This window comes from Pleurodeles waltl, chromosome 4_2, assembly GCF_031143425.1.
Source record: "Pleurodeles waltl isolate 20211129_DDA chromosome 4_2, aPleWal1.hap1.20221129, whole genome shotgun sequence".
Classification (NCBI taxonomy): domain Eukaryota; kingdom Metazoa; phylum Chordata; class Amphibia; order Caudata; family Salamandridae; genus Pleurodeles; species Pleurodeles waltl.
Window position 1 is genome coordinate 664,894,889 of NC_090443.1, and position 20,067 is coordinate 664,914,955.

Here is a 20,067-nt window from a genome sequence, read left to right on the forward strand (position 1 = left end):
CAGTCACCCTGTCCCGCTTGAACTGCCATTGCTCTCCTTGCTATGTCCCCTTGGACAATGCACCTGTGCTGCAAACAGACTGGAACAATACCCTGGACTTTCCTCCATCATCACCTCATCCCATTGCACTTTTTTCCTATATGTTAGCACTTCAATAAACACCCTTTGAAAAAAATCCATTTGGAGTATGTCATGTATATCAAATATGTATTATTTGAAACAGGTACAAACATTGCAAAGTAACTGTACATAGAATAAGCATAGACCAATGACATGTAGCTGGCTGTAGTGATCAAACCAGGAGTATATGTAAAGTCACCAACATCTGCAAAATGAATTGCCAGAGGGAACAGTAAGTTCTTTTACAACTATTACAACTAAAGTCATTGAAATGTAAAGTTACACTGTCCTACCTGTGTGTCATTGAAAGTACTGTCAAATAACTGAAGTTCTGTTGTCCTCATCCTCATCCTCTGCCTCCTCATCCTCACTGTCCACAGGGTCTACTGCTGCCATAGGGGCATCTCCAGTCTCCTCCTACTGCAGAAAAGGTACATGGTGTCTGACGGCCAGGTTGTGCAACATGCAGCATGCCACTACTATCTGGCAGACCTTCTTGTGTGAGTAGCACTGGGATCCACCTGTTAGATGGAGGCACTGGAACCTGGCCTTCAGGAGGCCAAAGGTCCTTTCAATTATCCTTCTGGTTTGCCCATATGCCTGATTATAACATTCTCCTGCCCTAGTCCTGGCATTCCTCACAGGGGTCAGCAACCATGATAGGTTTGGGTAACCAGAGTCATCTGCAAATACTGAGGGACAACATTTAGCCATGCACTATCCTATGTGTCTCACACCATACCCATACATCAATATATACTGGGTGGGAACCAGTGCTCACCTATTAGCTACACCCTGTGCCTCTGTAGTTGACCCATCACATTTAGAATGCTGCTTTTCCTCAGGAGAAAGGCATCATGCACCAACCCAGGCTACTTAGCATTGACGTGGGAGATGTACTGGTCCGCCAAACACACCATCTGAACTTTCATGGAATGGAAACTCTTTCTATTCCTGAACACCTGTTCATTCTGCTGGGGGGAATAAATGCAATATGTGTACCATGAATCACCCCAATTTTGTTGGGTGTATGTCCCATTGCATAAAACTCGGCCTTCACAGTGGCCAAATCCTCACCCTGGGGGAAAACAATGTAGCTGCACATGTGTTTTATCAGGGCAGACAACACTCTTGTCAGTACTACTGAAAACATTGGCTGTGACATTCCTGCTGCCAAACCCACTGTTACTTGGAAAGAACTAGTTGCCTGGAAATGGAGTACAAATAGCACTTGTACAAGAGCAGGGATCCCAGTGGGCTGACGGATAGAAGATTTCAGGTCAGGCTCCAATTGGGCACACAGCTCTGTGATTTTGGCCCTTTCAAGTCTATAGGTGAGGATAATGTGCACGTCCTCCAGTATTGCCAAGTACACCAGAGGTCTGTACATGGAGGTATGTCTCCGTCTCCCATTCACCCGCAGCAGTAGGTATCTAAGGGACACAAGAGTGAGGAGGCTGTCACAAACTTAACATTGGAGCAACAACAGGAGTTTGCAATCTTTAAACTTGTAATGGGCCAGTGTGATGTGTCCAGTATGTGCTTATTTCTCCTGTGACGCAGCATGAATCCATAGGGCTGCACCCTCCCTGAAATGTCGTCCACCTGTCCTGTGTGGAGGGACAGGTGGAAGTGAGGTAATTCCGCTAAAGTTGTGCGCCATGGCGGGAGGCGGTTGGGAACCGCCGTGCAACTCCTCATTGGTTAATGTTGGGCCCTATGGGGTACAGTGGCCAATGGTGGTCTACGCCGGCAGTGACAGTATGCACTGCCGCAGACGAGACTGCCATTTTCTATCAAATTCCTCACTTGGTACCTGACCTTCCATAGGAGAGGACCTACTCTGCATATGCTGCTGTGCCCTGTGTCTGGAACCTACCATGACCCATGTGACTGGGAAAAGGGCCCCAGCCTTCACTTTGGAGGAGTTAGAGAGACTGGTGGATGGGGTCCTACCCCAGTACGGACTGCTGTATGGGCCTCCAGACCAATAGGTGAGTGCACAGTGGGCACGATGCATGTGACATGAATGCATGGAGTTGTGTGTGTTAAGGCCTTGTGTAAGGGGGATGAATGTCTTTTTTGCAGTGTACACGCAGTGTGCTGGGCTATGTGTGTGCCAATGTTGATGGAAATGGGTATGGTGGGCCATATGTGTAACAGGCTGGGCTGTTTGTCTAATAGTGTTTTCCTGTGTGTATTGCCTCTGCAGGTCAGCGCCCTTCAAAAGACGGGTATATCGCGTGCCATCGCCAAGGAGCTGCGGACCTTGGGGGTCTATAGCAGGGCGGAGCACCCACTGTCACAAACGGTGGGAGGACCTGAGACTCTGGGCACTGAAGACGGTGGAGGGCCAGCTGGGATGGCCTCCCAACAAGGAAGGGGTGCCCGTCGAACCCTGACCCCTCTGATGGCCCACATACTGGCAGTGGCCTATCCAGAGCTGCATGGACCCTTGAGGGCATCACAGCAGCCACAAGGGGGTGGGTACAGTGGCTATCATTGCAACTTATGGCAGTTGGGGTGGTATCCAGGAAGTGGATGTGTGTCAGTGGGTGCCCTACACCACACCTGACATAGCAGCGCAGGTCCTCTGGTGACTAGGGTTCTGAAGGGATAATCCTGCCTACCTAGCTTGTAAGCAATCACTACTGGTCAGGGCTACATGGGTCCCAGGTGTGCTGCAATTGGCGGTGTGTGCCCTTCCTCATGCCTTGGTGGCTAGTGATATCAGTGGTGGTGCAATGCATAGTGCATAGGCCTGTTCCCTGTCTGTGAGGGTGCTGTGTACACCAATGGTGGTGTTGGTGCATCCATTGACCCAGTGTATCCTTTGTCTCTCACCCCCCCTTTCTTGTTTTGTCATCCTGTCCTTATGTACATTAGCATCATCTGGCAGAGGAGCAGAGGCACCGGCAATGGAGGGAGCTGCATCCCAGAGGACCCAGGAGGCAGAGTCCACCGATGCTGAGGGCACCAGTGGGATGGAGGAAGAGGGGAGCACTAAGGCAGAGACTGGAGGGGACAATTCAGACACAGATACCTCCTCCGATGGAAGCTCCCTGGTGGTGACGGACACTTCTGTGACCACCCCAGCTACAGGTACAGCCACCAACCCCCGTACCAGCACCGCCCTCCCAGCAGCCCCTCATCAAGTTGCACGTGCCCGGTCACCCAGGAGGGTGGGCATCTCCTTTGCCCCAGGCACCTCAGGCCCTGCCCCGGTGAGCCCTGCTGCCCTAATTGAGGAGGCTATTGGCTTCCTGAGATCTGTAGGGCAGTCAGCCATTGGGAATGCCATCCAGGGGCTGGCAGCCAAGATGCAACAATCTATTGCATTCCTGCAGGGCATTCATACTGGATTGGCGGCCCAACAGACATTGATCTAGGCTCTGGTCTCCTTTCTGATGGCAGCCATTGTCCCTGTTTCTACCGCCCCCCTCCAACTTCCTCTTCCCAGTCCCATTCCCCTCTACCCCAACCCATCCCAAGCACACGGTCAGATGAGCATGCACACAGGACAATACCCAAGAGTGGCACAGGCAATCACAAGCACCACACTTCATCCCACAAGCATTCACGCAAAAAAACATACAGGTGCAGACACTGCAACATCCACTGCCTCCACTGTCTCCCCCTTCTCCCCCTCCACCACCTCCCTCCCAGTCACGTCCACACTCACACCTGCATGCACTCCATCAGCATCTACTACCAGCATCATCACCTCACTAAGCAGAACACACACCTTACTGGCAGACACCTCCACAACACTCATGCACATGTCCCCTGGCCCTCTCCCTCTGTGTCTGTCCCCCCTTCTAAAGTTTACAAACGTAAGCACTCTTCCCTCCCCCCTCCCGGACCCCAGTCCTTCACGTATGGCAGGGTATCATGAACCCAGCCAAGCACTTTAGCCACACAGTCCACGGGCCAAGTTCCATCTGCACCTATTTGTGGTGAAAAGGATTCCAGGTCACATATACTGAAGGGGAAGGAGCCTTCACCAGCAGGCAAGGAGGGCAAGAAGCCTGCACCAGCAAGCAAGAAGGTGAAGGAGCCTGCACCTGCCACCCAAAAGGGCAAGGAGCCAGCACCAGCAGGCAAGAAGGACCAGGAGCCTGCACCAGCAGCTGTCACAGAGCCCCCACCACCAAGCATGGTTGTGCATCTATCCGCGGGTGCTGGGGATGTGCAGGAGCCTCCCTGCACCACCATCACCACCACAGTGCATCCATCCGAGGATGCAGGGGATGTGTAGGAGCCTCCCACCACCACCACCACCAGCACCACCACAGTGCATCCATCCAAGGGTGCATGGGATGTGCAGGAGCCTCCCACCACCACCAGTACCACCACAGTACAGCTGTCAATGCCGGCGGATGCAATGTGATCCTGCCTCCATGGGCTGCTGTGCGGCCTGTCCACTCCAGAACCAGTAGGCAAGACACCCACTTGAGAGACTGTGGCCCATCACTCCCCAGGACAAAGCACAGGGCATATTGCCCCCTCCGGAACCAGTGGGCAAGACACCCACTCGAGAGACTGTGGCCCCTCACTCCCAAGGACAAAGCACAGGACATTCTGCCCCTCCAGAACCAGTGGGCAAGACACCTACTCGAGAGACTGTGGCCTTGCACTCCCCAGGACAAAGCACAGGGCATGATACCCCCTCCAGAACCAGTGGGCAAGACACCTACTCAAGAGACTGTGGTCAATCACTCCCCAGGACAAAACACAGGGCGTGTTGCCCCCTCCAGAACAAGTGGGCAAGTCACCCACTCGAGAGACTGTGGCCCATCACTCCCCAGGACAAAGCACAGGGCATGCAGCCCCCTCTAGAACCAGTAGACAAGACACCCACTCGAGAGACTGTTGGCTTGCACTCCCCAGGACAAAGCACATGGCATGTTGCCCACTCCAGAACCAGATGGCAAGACGCCCACTTGAGAGACTGTGGCCTTGCACTCCCCAAGACAAAGCACAGGGCATGTTGCCCACTCCAGAACCAGTGGGCAAGACACCCACTTGAGAGACTGTGGCCCATCACTTCCCAGGACAAAGCAGAGGGCATGTTGTCCACCCCTGAACCAGTGGGCAAGTCACCCACTCGAGAGACTGTGGCCTTGCTCTCCCCAGAACAAAGCACAGGGCATGTTGCCCCTTCCAGAACCAGTGGGCGAGACACCCACTCGAGAGACTGTGGCCTTTCACTCCCCAGGACAAAGCACTGGGCATGTTGTCCCCTCCAGAACCAGTGGGCAAGACACCCACTCAAGAGACTGTGGCCCATCATTCTCCAGGACAAAGCACAGGGCATGTTGCCCCCTCCAGAACCAGTGGGCAAGTCACCCACTCGAGAGACTGTGGCCCATCTCTCCCCAGGATAAACCACAGGGCATGTTGCCCCCTCCAGAACCAGTGGGCAAGACACCCACTCAAGAGACTGTTGCCTTGCACTCCCCAGGACAAAGCACAGGGCATGTTGCCCACTCCAGAACCAGTGGGCAAGACACCCACTTGAAAGACTGTGGCCCATCACTCCCCAGGACAAAGCACAGGGCATGTTGCCCTCTCCGGAACCAGTGGGAAAGACACCCACTCGAGAGACTGTGGCCTTGCACTCCCCATGACAAAGCACATGGCATGTTGCCCCCTCCAGAACCAGTGGGCAAGACACCCACTCGAGACTGTGACCCATCACTCCCCAGGACAAAGCATGGGGCAAGTTGCCCCCTCCAGAACCAGTGGGCTAGTCACCCACTCAAGAAACTATGGCATTGGACTCCCCAGGACAAAGCACAGGGCAAGTTGCCCCCTCCAGAACCAGTGGGCAAGACACCCACTCGAGAGACTGTGGCCCATCACTCTCAAGGACAAAGCACAGGGCATGTTGCCCCCTCCAGAAACAGTGGTTTTGTTTCCGCCTCCGGCTAAGGTGCCCCCTCTCCCCCTGAGGTGCCTGCCTATTTGCCAACTGATGCCCCTGCAGTGTTCTCTCCGTATTGATGTAGGTGACAAGTGGGGCCTTGGACTTTGACCTGTGGCCATGTGGCCCACGCAAACTGAGGACTGGGTAGTGTCCCTTTTTCAGTACATTTGTAGATATCTGTGATATCAATGGGGAGTCCTTATACTTCTGTGATGTGGTTCTGCCAGGCTTTTGATGTCATTGGTACTGCCCCGGAAATGGTGGTGGTTTGTAGGGTCTTAATATGGTGGGCGGAACTTTGACTTCCGCCTGGCTGTAGGCGGCTACCACCATGCAGGCTGTTGTTTCCACCCTGGCAGTTGGTGTGGTACCTTAGCTGTCTTTCGGAGATCTTTTCGTCATGGTCATAATTTGGCGGTAATTACCGCTGGCCTGTTGGCAGTATTACCGCCACTTTATCACCGACTGCCAGGGTCGTAATGAGGGCCTATGTGTGTGTGTATATATATATATATATATATCACCTCCAAAAGCCCGATACCGAACTTCATCGTCCCATGAGGGGTGGTGCGAAAACCAGCACGAGCAAACTGGTAAATAAATAAATAAAGGAGAGGAAATACTTCTTGCACACTCAGGTCTCCAGGAAAAGCAGAATTCCTTTAATCACAAACACAACGCGTTTCGACTGACACAGCAGCCTTGGTCACATGATAATTACCACTAATAGACATCAACTAAATACTAACATTCCATGAACATAAAAATAAGACAAAAATCACCAAATGTTTTGTGTTTCTGATTAAAGGAATTCTGCTTTTCCTGGAGACCTGAGTGTGCGAGAAGTATTTCATCTCCTTTATATATATATAGGATATATATATATATATATATATATATATATATATATATATTCATAGATATATTTATATATATGTACATTACCTAGTGGCACTTGCCACTAGGTAGTTATAGTTAGGACCATGTTTTGATAGGAAAAGTGTTTTTTGACTTGCCTATATCTTTGGCACTAAATGTTCCAAAGAAAGTGCCCTAGTGATTCTTGTTGGACACAAAAAGTTTTGGGGTGATCTGCCAAGCTGGGGTCCAGAAAAGTTGTGTTTCCCATGTTAATTCCCATAGGAATTTTAGACATGACTACAGCCCGAACCACTGGATGGAATTAAACCAGATTTGGCAAGAAGCTAGCTTTTTGTACATATTTTACACTTTTGGTTATTTAGAGTGAATACGTTCAGTAGTTTTTGACAAATTAAAGGATCTTCAAATTTGTATATCTATGATCGCGAAGGGCAGGGAAATGTTCATCTCCGGTTTGGCTGCCAACGCTACAAAACAGGAAGTATTGGCAGCCATCTTGGGACTCGGCTTGAGCCAAGTCTCACAATAAAGTGTAATAAAGAGACATGGGGCCATGGTAGATTCACCCTGACCCCTTAGCTCTGCTGCTAAGGCCTTGAGGCTGCCCCGCAGTCCCAAATAGCTTGTAAAGGGCAAAAATGTGTTATTTTAAAAATAATAGCCTAATGGTGAATGTCATAGCACAGAGAGTGGAGGGTTCTAATCCAGGTGTATCCTTAGTCATTTCCCTACTTTAATTTCTTTTCAACTCCAAAGGCTTAAGGCTCATACTAAAAAGTGATCTTTCTCTTTTTAATTGATAAATATATTTTTATTTTCAATTGGTGCCGAAATATCTCATTCTAAGAATATCATCCATCAACATCTAAAAAAACTCTCTAGCTCTCACCCTCTCTCTCTCTTTCTCCACCTCGCTCTTTCAATCTCTTTCTCCCACTGACACACCCACTTAGACCCTTACACATACACTCACAGACCCACTCAGACACTCACTCACGCACTCACAGACCCACTCAGAACCTCATTTAAACACACCGAGCCCCAGTCAGGCCATCATGCACCCATTCACAGACCTACTCAGTCACTTATACACTCTCTCACAGACCCACTTAGACACTCACACACCCACTCACAGACCCACTTAGACTCTCACACACCCACTTACAGACCCACTGACACCCTCATGCAGCTATTCACAGCCACTCTCACCCCCAAAGAGTGGCTGATCCGTCAAGTGGGGCTGAGAAGAAGGGGGAGGTCCCAAAATGCTTTTTTCCCTATTCATTTTTGCATGGGGATTTTGAATAGCAATAGTGACGAAAACACACAAGGGTGCCAGTTATAGTTAACTTTAGGCGTGAGTTATAGTTACTTGAAATAACTGCTGAGTTTCTGAGGTTTTGTTCGAGTAAATTTAGAGCATAACTGTAACTTGCCTGTAACCTTTTTTTTTCAGTGAACATATATATGATATATATATATATATATATATATATATATATATATATTTTTTTTTTTTTTTTCGAAGCACTGCAGTGGTGCCGGATGGCTTTAAAATGCCAGCAGTGCCTTCAGAGACACTCACGTAAATGTCAAATCATTCACACTTTCTTCCTCTTCCAAAGTAACAGCACTTATGTACATTCTGTTTCCCTGTTACAGGTGGTACACTGACGGAATGCTGTTTCCTCAGAAGAGATAGAAAGTGTTAATATATATATTCACTTAAAAAAAGTAAAGGTTACAGGGACGTTATCGTTAGGCTCACATTTATAACATACAAAACCATAGAATTTCACCTGTTATAGTTAGATTTATTGCAAATAACTATAACTTGTGCCCTAAGGTTACTATAACTTACATCCCTACCATACACAGCTCTTTTAATGAATATTTTTACAGCAAATGTTACAGTGATATCATCAATGATGTTATAAAGATGTCATGAGTGCTGTAATATCTGGGGTAATTAGAAGTACATGGTGAGGGTGCGAGTTATAGTTTAGAAGCAGAGGATTCCTCTATTTCCATGCTCACAGAGATGCAGGCAGGGAAACAGAGGATACAATGGCTCTCACAGACAGGGAGCTGTCTGTGACTGCAATTCCGGCTCCTGCAGGAGGCGAGAAGCCAGCTGGGACTGCAGGAGTCTTTAGGCTCTCCCTGTGATCCCATTACAAACTGGTTGCCCTGCTGGGCACACAGAACAGATGGCGGGCCCCGGGGGATGGGGTCCACAGGGCACAAATCGGCCCAGGGAGGGGAAGTTGTGTGCCCCCTCCCATTAAAAAAACATATTAAGGCTGGGACCCAGTGGACTCTCCCCAGGAATGAAATAGGCCAGGAATGGGGGTACAGCACTCATCCTCCATTTATTGAAGACTGGGCCCCGGGGGATGGGGTCCCTAGGGCTGATATGGGCTCAGGGAAGGGGGCGGCATGGGCCCCCCTATATAATTGTACTGGGCCCCAAAGGATGCTCGGGAAGAGGGGGCCACCAAAACCCCTTTCTCCACAATGGATAATTACAAAATGAGTTAGCACATACTACCTACCCAGTGGAAAGTGCTACAGTTTGATAGACATTTTATGCTAAACTGTGGACTCTTACTGGATAAACGAGCAGGTCAGCTTCAATTCTGTCCACGTTGCTCATTTCACAGAAATTAAATTTCAACAGGAAACACTTACAAATATAAATGTAGTGGGTGACCCAGTTGAAGAGCCTCTTCTGGAAAGGACAAAAGATCCTAATTCCTGGGCTTGTCAAAGATAAAGCCAATGTGTTTACTCCACAATTCCATATTGAAAAATGATCTGAAATCCTTTGTGGAGGAGAATGCATCTTTCATCTCAAGTACAATAGGACACTCTCACACCCATTCTTACACCAACCTAGACCCTCTCACACCCACTCTCACACCTAGAGAACCTCTTACAGCAACTCTCACACCCAGAGACACACTTTCACACCTATTCTCACACCCAGAGAGGCCAACTCTCTGGGGCTGAGTGTTAAAGAGGAGTTGCCGCAAGGCCTGGGCACAGGCCAGGCCGTTCAGCCAACCCCTCACACACATGGCTGAAGGCCAATCGTGGGGTGGGGTTGGGTGGCTGCAGGTGATGGTTGCAAGGCCTGGCCGCAGGCCAAGCCATGTGGCTAACCCACTTCTTGCCTGAAGGCCAGACGAGGTGGTGGTTGGATTATTGTATAGTAATGAAAATTACTTTACAATAAAACAAACATAGAAATTCACTAAAAAAACAAATGTAAATATTATGGTTAGGAAATAGAATTTAAAAAAGCCTTAGAAATGTACTTACAAAAAACAATATTTACAGAGACATTAAAGTAAGGGTCTGAATTTACTTGTACAAAACCAGAGAAATTCAGCAGTTACAGTAAGAGTTATTTCAAGTAATTATAACTCGCAGCATAAGGTAACGCTAACTCGCACCCTTGCCATACACTACTAATTACCATACATAATACAGCACTCATTACAGCACTTTTATAATGTCAATGAAACATTAGAAGTCAAATTATTGAAGAAAAAAGAGTGCATGACGTGGGCGTGAGCCTGAGGCATAGTTGCCTTAGGCTGCAACTTATATTTACTTGAAATAACTCTAACTATAGCTGCTGAAATTCTCTGGTTTTGTGCAAGTAAATTCAGAACGTAAATATAAAGTCCCTTTAACCTTTGTTTTTTTAAGTGAATATGTATATTTAATCGTCATGGGGTTAGGCGGGAACTTATAGTACCACCAGATCATGTAGAATCTCATTCACTAGGGTTAGATTGTTTTTTACTTTACCATGTTAATAATGCTAATTACTTTGCTTTGCTTCATCTGCCTAATTATCGCAGCTCATTCCCTTTATGCCAGATTGCAACTGTTTCAATAAATATATTGAAAACATATCTCACATCTCTTTTGTGTTTCGCCTGGGCAGGCATGAGTATTACAACAAAATGGTAAGATAATTTTCCATGACTTTCTGAGGAGTCAGAGTGTCATTTTCAGGTTGTCGTAATCAGCTTCCATCCCATTTCGTTAGCCAGGAATTGGGCCAACAGCTCCTCATGGAGCGGGCGGAGTTAGTCCATCACATTCTGAAGTTCTGGAATCCTTATACAAAGTCCTATTACCTTAGCAGGAACAGCATAACAGTTACAGCAGTTGTCTTAAATTATGCCACATAATTTGCTGATTTCAACCAAAGAGTTGTTACTAGTGCAAATATATCAAAAAGGTATTGCCTCAAAATGTGTCACATGATGCCACATTGTTAGACCTGACAGCCTTTGGTTGCTCACCCCTAATTTTTTGCCTGATTCCCTCCACTTTTTAGATACCTTTTTTGCTGCTTTTAAGACTCTGCACACTTTACCACTGCAAACCAGTGCTAAAGTGCATATGTCCCCCCCTTAAACATGGTAACTTTGGATCATACCCAACTGGACTATTTAATTTACTTATACGTCCCTAGTAGAGTGCACTAAATGTGCCCAGGGCCTGTAGATTAAATGCTACTACTGGGCCTGCAGCACTGATTGTGCCACCCACTTCAGTAGCCCCTCAACTGTGTCTCAGGCCCACCATTGCAAAGCCTGTTTGTGCAGTTTCACTGTCAATTCGACTTGGCATTTAAATGTACTTGCCAAGTCTGAAACCTTTTTTCTACATATAAGTCACTCCTAAGGTATGGCCTAGGTAATCCACAGGCCAGGGTGCTGGGTAGGCAAAAGTCAGGACATGTACCTGTGTAGTTTACATGTCCTGGTAGTGTAAAACTCCTAAATTCACTTTACACTGCTGTGAGGCCTGCTCCCTTCATAGGCTAACATTGGGGCTGCCCTCATACATTGTTTGAGTGGTAGCTGCTGATCCAAAAGGAGTAGGAAGGTCATATTTAGTATGGCCAGAATGGTAATACAAAATCCTGCTGACTGGTGAAGTTGTATTTAATATTACTATTTTAGAAATGCCACTTTTAGAAAGTGAGCATTTCTCTGCACTTAAATCTTTCTGTGCCTTACAATCCACGTCTGGCTGGGTTTAGTTGACAGCTCCCTTCTGCATTCACTCAGACACACCCCAAACACAGGATACTCAGCCACACTTGCTTACATCTGCATTTTGAATGGGTCTTTCTGGGCTGGAAGGGTGGAGGACCTGATACTTGCATGTCAAAGAACAGTAGCCTGCCCTCACACAAAGGACTGCGACACCCGCTACTGGGTCCCTGGCAGACAGGATTGAACTGAAAGGGGACCTGGTGCACTTCTAAGCCACTCTTTGAAGTCTCCCCCACTTCAAATGCACATTTGGGTATTTAAACAGGGGCTCTGCCCCTACCAACTCGCACACTTCCTGGAGAAGAAACCAGAAACAGAACCTGCATCCTGACAAGAAGAACTGCCTGGCTCCGCAAAGGACACACCTGTCTGCTTTCTGTGAAGGACTGCTGCCTTGCTGTTGCCCTGCTGACTTGCTGCTCTCTGGCTGCAGTGAAGAAGTGCTCTTTAAGGGCTTGGATAGAGCTTGCCTCCTGTTCTCTGAAGTCTCAGGACCAAAAAGACTTTATCTCTTCAAGAAGGATTTCTTGTGCGGCGAAATTCGATGCACAGCCTGCCAGAAACGACGCACAACCTGCACCGTGGTGAAAATTTCCCCACACGCCGAACTGGAACAATGCAGCCTGACTTCGCAACGAAAACATCAATGCAGCATAGCAACCGGAAATTTGACGCACAGAACACCAAATCAACGCACAGCCGAGCCGGAACGACGCAGCCCGACTTCCAGAGAGGAATCAACGCAGTGATTGCCGTGCAGTAGAAAATTCAACGCAACACCCACCAAATCGACGCAGCTCCTGTGACTTCATTCTGCCAGTGCAGGAAATCCACGCATTGTCCCCGGGACGACCGAAAACCCCGCAACCCCAAGAGGATCCACAACCGAGCACCAGAAATCAACGCATAGCCATCCCTGTGCGAAAATTAAATGATGCATCGCTGTGTGTGGCCCGAGAAATCAACGCACACCCCCTTTGTTTCCATGCATCTCCTCCTCTGCGGTTCTTTGAAGAGATTTTGCATGCAAACCAGGTACCTAGTGCTTAAAATAGACTTTGTTTGCTTTTAAAAGACTTAAGACACTTTATATCACTTTTACAGTGTTATCTGAACATATACTTATTGCATTTTAATCGTTTTGACCTGCATCTTACCAGATAAATATTATATATTTTTCTAAACACTGTGTGGTGTATTTTTGTGGTAGTATATAGTGTTACCTGAAGAAATTCTACCATGAAGAAGGACTGCTGTGCTGCAGAGACTATCACTCTGCCGAAACTGTGATGGACTTTGCTGGACTCCTGCTTTACTGTGCTTGCCCTGCTGCTTGTTGCCTTCCTTGCCTGGGATCAAGAAGGACTGGATCTGCATCTCTACATCCCCAGAACAAAGTGATTTCAAGGTCTTGCTGGCTTGCCTGCAGTTCTGAAGTTTCATGGACATTGAAGACTTCACTCTCCATTGCTACAGATGCTGGTCTCTGCCAACTGTAAGTCCCGTCCTGTCAAGTGGTGCCACTCCAGTCCTGAGCCCTTGGAAGAAGGAGAATCCACACATCGCAGTCACTGCACCTTTCGGAACTGCTACATCTCGCCTCAATGCTAACGCATTGCTACTGCTTGCTGAGAATGAGGACATCACATCACCGATTGTGGGGCTCAAGATTGAAGGATCGCCGTCAGTCCAATGCATTGCCTTCACATCACCAGCTGTGCAACTCAACGATGATGCATCATCATCTTCACAAAGGGTTCAACATTACACCACTGCTTGAGGATCGATGACTGCACAGCTCGATGATGACGCATCCCCTGACTGCAAGGATTGGAACTGATGCATCAACTTTGCATCTTCTCCTCTGCTCCTCACAGCGGATTCTTGTCATCGATGCAACCCTCCACATAAGTTACTGTTTCAGCTGGACAAGGTTGGTTCCTCTAGCCGACGCACACTCCATCGCAATCGCCCTGAATTTTGGATGCACTCCAGTCTAGCGTGACCAGAACCCAGTCGGCACTTTAAGTTTCTAAGCATTACAATTTACAGATATTCTTTACAAATTCACATCTCAACTTCTGCTTATTGGATTTTTGTAATTTTGTTTTTGTTTTGTGAATTAAATTATGCTCTATTTTTCTAAACTGATGTGGATTGTTTTTTGTGTGGTGGTGGTGTTTTTACTGTTTTACTCGTTTAAGATTTGCGCTAATACTTAACACATTGCCTCCTAAATTAAGCCTGCCTGCTCTGTGCGAAGCTACCAGAGGGTGAGTGCAGGGTAATTTATGGTGTGTATCTACCTTACCCTGACCAGGATTGTGGTCTCAACTTTGAGAGGGTTCATACCTCTTCCAACTAGAGACGCAATGTCTAACAGTGGGTGATTGCAAAGCACATAAAGTAAGCCAAGGAAGAAAGGGCAGAGAATTTGTGCACTTCAAAGGCATCTCTTTGAAGTCTCCCCCACTTCAAAGACACAACCAGGTATATGTTCTAAGCCTCAAACATTACCAAAGTAGTATACTTCTGTACCTGAAGAAATTCTACCATGAAGAAGGACTGCTGTGCTGCAGAGACTATCACTCTGCCGAAACTGTGATGGACTTTGCTGGACTCCTGCTTTACTGTGCTTGCCCTGCTGCTTGTTGCCTTCCTTGCCTGGGATCAAGAAGGACTGGATCTGCATCTCTACATCCCCAGAACAAAGTGATTCCAAGGTCTTGCTGGCTTGCCTGCAGTTCTGAAGTTTCATGGACATTGAAGAATTCACTCTCCATTGCTACAGATGCTGGTCTCTGCCAACTGTAAGTCCCGTCCTGTCAAGTGGTGCCACTCCAGTCCTGGGCCCTTGGAAGAAGGAGAATCCACACATCGCCGTCACTGCACCTTTCGGAACTGCTACATCTCGCCTCAATGCTAACGCATTGCTACTGCTTGCTGAGAATGAGGACATCACATCACCGATTGTGCGGCTCAAGATTGAAGGATCGCTGTCAGTCCAATGCATTGCCTTCACATCACCAGCTGTGCAGCTCAACGATGATGCATCATCATCTTCACAAAGGGTTCAACGTTACACCACTGCTTGAGGATCGATGACTGCACAGCTCGATGATGACGCATCCCCTGACTGCAAGGATTGGAACTGATGCATCAACTTTGCATCTTCTCCTCTGCTCCTCACAGCGGATTCTTGTCATCGACGCAACCCTCCACATAAGTTACTGTTTCAGCTGGACAAGGTTGGTTCCTCTAGCCGACGCAGACTCCATCGCAATCGCCCTGAATTTTGGATGGACCCCAGTCTAGCGTGACCAGAACCCAGTCGGCACTTTAAGTTTCTAAGCATTACAATTTACAGATATTCTTTACAAATTCACATCTCAACTTCTGCTTATTGGATTTTTGTCATTTTGTTTTTGTTTTGTTAATTAAATTATGCTCTATTGTTCTAAACTGAGATTGATAATATTTTGTGTGGTGGTGGTGTTTTTACTGTTTTACTCGTTTTAGAGTTGCGCTAATACTTAACACATTGCCTCCTAAATTAAGCCTGCCTGCTCTGTGCGAAGCTACCAGAGGGTGAGTGCAGGGTAATTTATGGTGTGTATCTACCTTACCCTGACCGGGATTGAGGTCTCAACTTTGAGAGGGTTCATACCTCTTCCAACTAGAGACGCAATTTCTAACAGTGGGTGATTGCAAAGCACATAAAGTAAGCCTGGGTTTGGGGCAGCTTCATAGGCAGAAACATGTTTAGAACAACCTCTAACTAGACCCATAAAAACTTGAATTGAGAATAAATGCAGTATGAGAATAACTTAGAAAATGAGGTTGATTAAAGTTCCTCCATTTAGAACAGTCACACCATCATAGGGGCCCTAAAAGAGGATAGGTTACCTTGTAACAAAGAACTAGATGTCAAAGTTTAACTCTGGTGCTCAGACCACGAACTGGTGAACAGAAGATGATGAGTGCAGTATAATTTAAATTTAAAATGGTAGGCACAAGTTTCTTCAGGAGCGCTACCACTGAGCGAGAAGAAACATACCAGCCAAGGCTTGCAGGTGGCAAAAAACTTCCTTACAACATATCTAGGTTAGATGTCTGGTGAATGGGGTGTAGGACGCCAAAGACTCAGATTTCCTCATACCACCATGGAGCTGCTTCACCAGGCAACAATCTTCTAATAGCACCAAGCCATGCCAACAGCCCTGGTTCTATAAGCCTTGATCACTGAATAAGATGCAATTTAATGACATGGAACACATGAGAGTAATGAGCAGTTGCACGATTCAGTTCAAGGTATGTTGGTGCACATTATAGAAGTTCACAGCTATTGTGGAGGTCAATGGAAAGAATCAGGCTGATGCTCCATGGGGCCCATTCACAAATTTTCTTTTTGTAGTTTACAAAATTGCACTACACTAATGTTACTTATGTACTACAAAATACCATTTACTAACCTACTATCTAGAGATCGCTATTTCTGCCTCTTCTATCTCTCCAATGTGGAGATCTCCAGCGAATGGAACAAGTATGAATTAATGTCCATTTTCAGCTCTTTCATGCCTTTGGCAGCTATGGGCGGACCTCTGACAATCCTCTTCCTTGGCTAGCCTACATCTGGGCCCAACACTGGAACAAACAGTCTTTTTCTTTTTAAAAAAAAAATGTTTTTTATTCAGAATCAGTCATATTAAAAAAAAACGTTATTGCAGACATGGGCGGTCATTCTGACCGCGGCGGGCGGCAGTAGCCGCCCGCCATGCGGTCACTGCCATTATGCCGCTCTGCGGTCAAAAGACTGTGTGGGCCGGCAGGCGCCCGCCAAAGGAGCGCCCGCCGGCCCAGCAGGAAAGGCCCTGCAACATAGAAGCCGGCTCCGAATGGAGCCGTCGGTGTTGCAGGGGTGCGACGGGTGCTGTTGCACCCGTTGCGATTTTCACTGTCTGCTATGCAGATAGTGAAAATCATGCTGGGGCCCTGTTAGGGGGCCCCACGACACCCATTCCCGCCATCCTGTTCCTGGCGGTAAAAACCGCCAGAAACAGGGTGGCGGGAAGGGGGTTGGAATCTCCATGGCGGCGCTGCTTGCAGCGCCGCCATGGAGATTCAGCCCAGACAGGGGAAATCCTGCGGGAAACCGCCGGATCCCCTTTTCTGACCGCAGCTTTACAGCCGCAGTCAGAATGGGCACGGAAGCACCGCCAGCCTGTTGGCGGTGCTTCCGTGGTCATCCACCCTGGCGTCGATGACCACCAGGGTTGGAATGACCCCCATAGTTGCCAACCAGGACCAGAGAGAGAAAATAAATATCAAAATGTTAGCCAAACTCTGCAAAGCTAACAGACAGCATTTAGACAAAAGAAAAATGATGAAGAAAAAGTATGGTAACCCAACCAATACTTAGTACACACAACTAAACCTCGCTCGAGCAAGCCAAGATTATCTACAAATGTTTAACTGCTTTGGGGCCCTTGGCTTTTGATATAGCTTGCTCAAATTCAAATATTTGGCAGAGAGGTGGCCACCACTTTGTGGAGACAGGTGATATCCATGTCCTTACAATACACAACGAGCTGTTGTAATTGCAATAGACATCAGTGAACTGCTGCTAGGGTTGTTCTTGATTGTGTGAGCCAGCATAATCTCCCGAACAGATAACTGAAAATGTAATTTGAAATATGCTATTGTTAGTTGAACCACATCTGCCCAGAATTCCTGAAGAGCTGGCCAAGTAGCAAATATATGCACTATATCTACTGAAGTGGGCTGCTCACTTAGCGCAGCAAGTCTTATCCGAACCTTGTCTTAGGGACCATTGTGAGATCCTTTCAGGAGTATAGTACAGTGTACAGCATGCAAATGGTCTTAAACTGCTGTAGCTTTAAACTTACAGAGTGAACAAAGCAATCAATAATTTCTATAGCACCCAAGACCTCATCTGGACAGACATCGAAATTAAGCACCCTACTCCATTTGGAAGCCAACAGTGAGCTATCATCAGTATTATAGGTGCTAACAAACTAATATAATTGCACTAATTGATGCCTTACTGGCTGTCCTGTGTAAGGAAGTAAGAATATCAGAATCTACAAGAGTTATCTCAACCTTACTCCAGTGTAGAAAGTAATCCCACAGCTCTAGATATTTAAATAAAAATTGGTGAGGGAGATCGTAAGAAGTCTGCAGAGAACCAAACAAGCAAAATCCATTATTGTTGTACAATTATCTTACAGTTGTGACCCCTGCCCTTGCCCACGCTTTGCTAAAAGTTTCATGGAAAATAGAAGGAAACACTGGGTTTCCCCATGGGGCACATATTTGTGCAGAACAGATAGGTAGAAGTTAGAATAGATTTTCCTCCAAATACGGATCATATCATTAATAAGCTTAAACCAGACTATTTATGCAATAATTGGCATCGGAGAGTTTTAGAAAGAAAAAACTGATATCTGGCCCCAAAGCCAGATGATATCCCAAAATAGACAGATCTGGGTCGTGCCCAGAAAGCAAATTCTGTATGCAGCCAGCAAAAGTAATGCTTGATTGTGGGAAGGTGGAAGTCGCCCTGTTTCTATGCCAGTTTCAGAAAAAGGATAGCATACCTAGCTAATATATATCCCCATATAAAGCTATCAATAAAACGCTTGGGGTGCTTAAAAAAGAAACCTGGAACTCAAAGTGGGATGGCCAGAAATAAGTATAAAAGTTTGGGTAAAACATTAATTTTAATAATGTTTCAATGGCCTAATATACAAATGGGAAATTGATTCCATGAACATAATGTAACTATGACAGATTGTAAAAGGGATTCATAATTAAGTTTGAAGATGCTATCAACTCATCTACTCAACCTGACTACTAATTAATTGCCTGTTGCAACTGTCCCCATTATTGGAATTGTTGGCTGGAAACTGAGCAATGCATGTGTTTTGGTTAGGTTTAATTTATACCCAGACATGCTCCCAAGCCTATTGGCCTCATTGGAGACTTGGCCAGTAGCAGTCATTGGATCTAAGGTAAAAATGGCCACATTGCTCTTCATAAGCTGGTCTTTTATGCTCAAAACCATTGGATATCCTTGGCTGTATCCCTCGGTTGAGTAGGAGAGACAAGTAAGGCTCAATATACAATACAAGTAGAAGAGGAGAGAGTGGACATCCTTGCTGAGGGACTCTACAAATCCTAAATTAAGGTAAGAGTGTTAAGACCAACTCAATAATAAAAGCCAGCCAGGTGGCTAATATTTAGCAAAGATCTTCGCATCAGAGTCAACCCATGCTGCCTTTCCAGATGGCAATACCTTAATGGTGTCCTCTGCTTCAGACACCGAAATGTTTCCTTGTATAGCCAACATTTGGTTATCTTCCAAGGTTGGCAGACAATCTCCCTGTAGGTATTCAAAAACCTCAGACAGATTGGCTTAGTTGGTCTGGTTGTAAACATCTGGGTAGAAAAGAGTAAATTGCTCTGTGTTAGACTGAGAGCTTGGATATAGACCTCTATTATTGCCTTTAATACTTTGAATAACACACTTTGATCTTTTCTCTGAAATCTGATGGGCACATATATTCGATCAACGTTCACTCCATACTTGTATTGAAGTGCTTTATTCTTCCAATAGTTAGCTACAACATTTTCCCTAAATCCATGCTCTAAAAGGCACTGTCTTGCTATTAGCTCTAAGTAAAGAGCTGTTTCCTTGAGGTCTCTGGCTAAAATTGCTTAAGCATGCAGATGCTCTAGTTTCTTTAGTTGTCTGTGCAACTTAACTGCCCCCTCCTTTTCTGTCTTATTTATACTTATGATAAACTGCAGAGTGACTCAGCTTACAAATGTCTTCAAGGTGTCCCACACAGCCAGTGGAGAGGCAGTTTTTAACCTTCAGGAACTCCTTAAGTAGCCTGGACAAAAAGGTTTGATGGGCTGGGTTGCAGAGGATGTTATGGGAAAACGTAAAATTACAACTTTCCCTTCCATCAACAGCCATAGGGAGCGTGAGCAGTACTGGATAGTGCTCAGAATTAATCTTGGGACAGA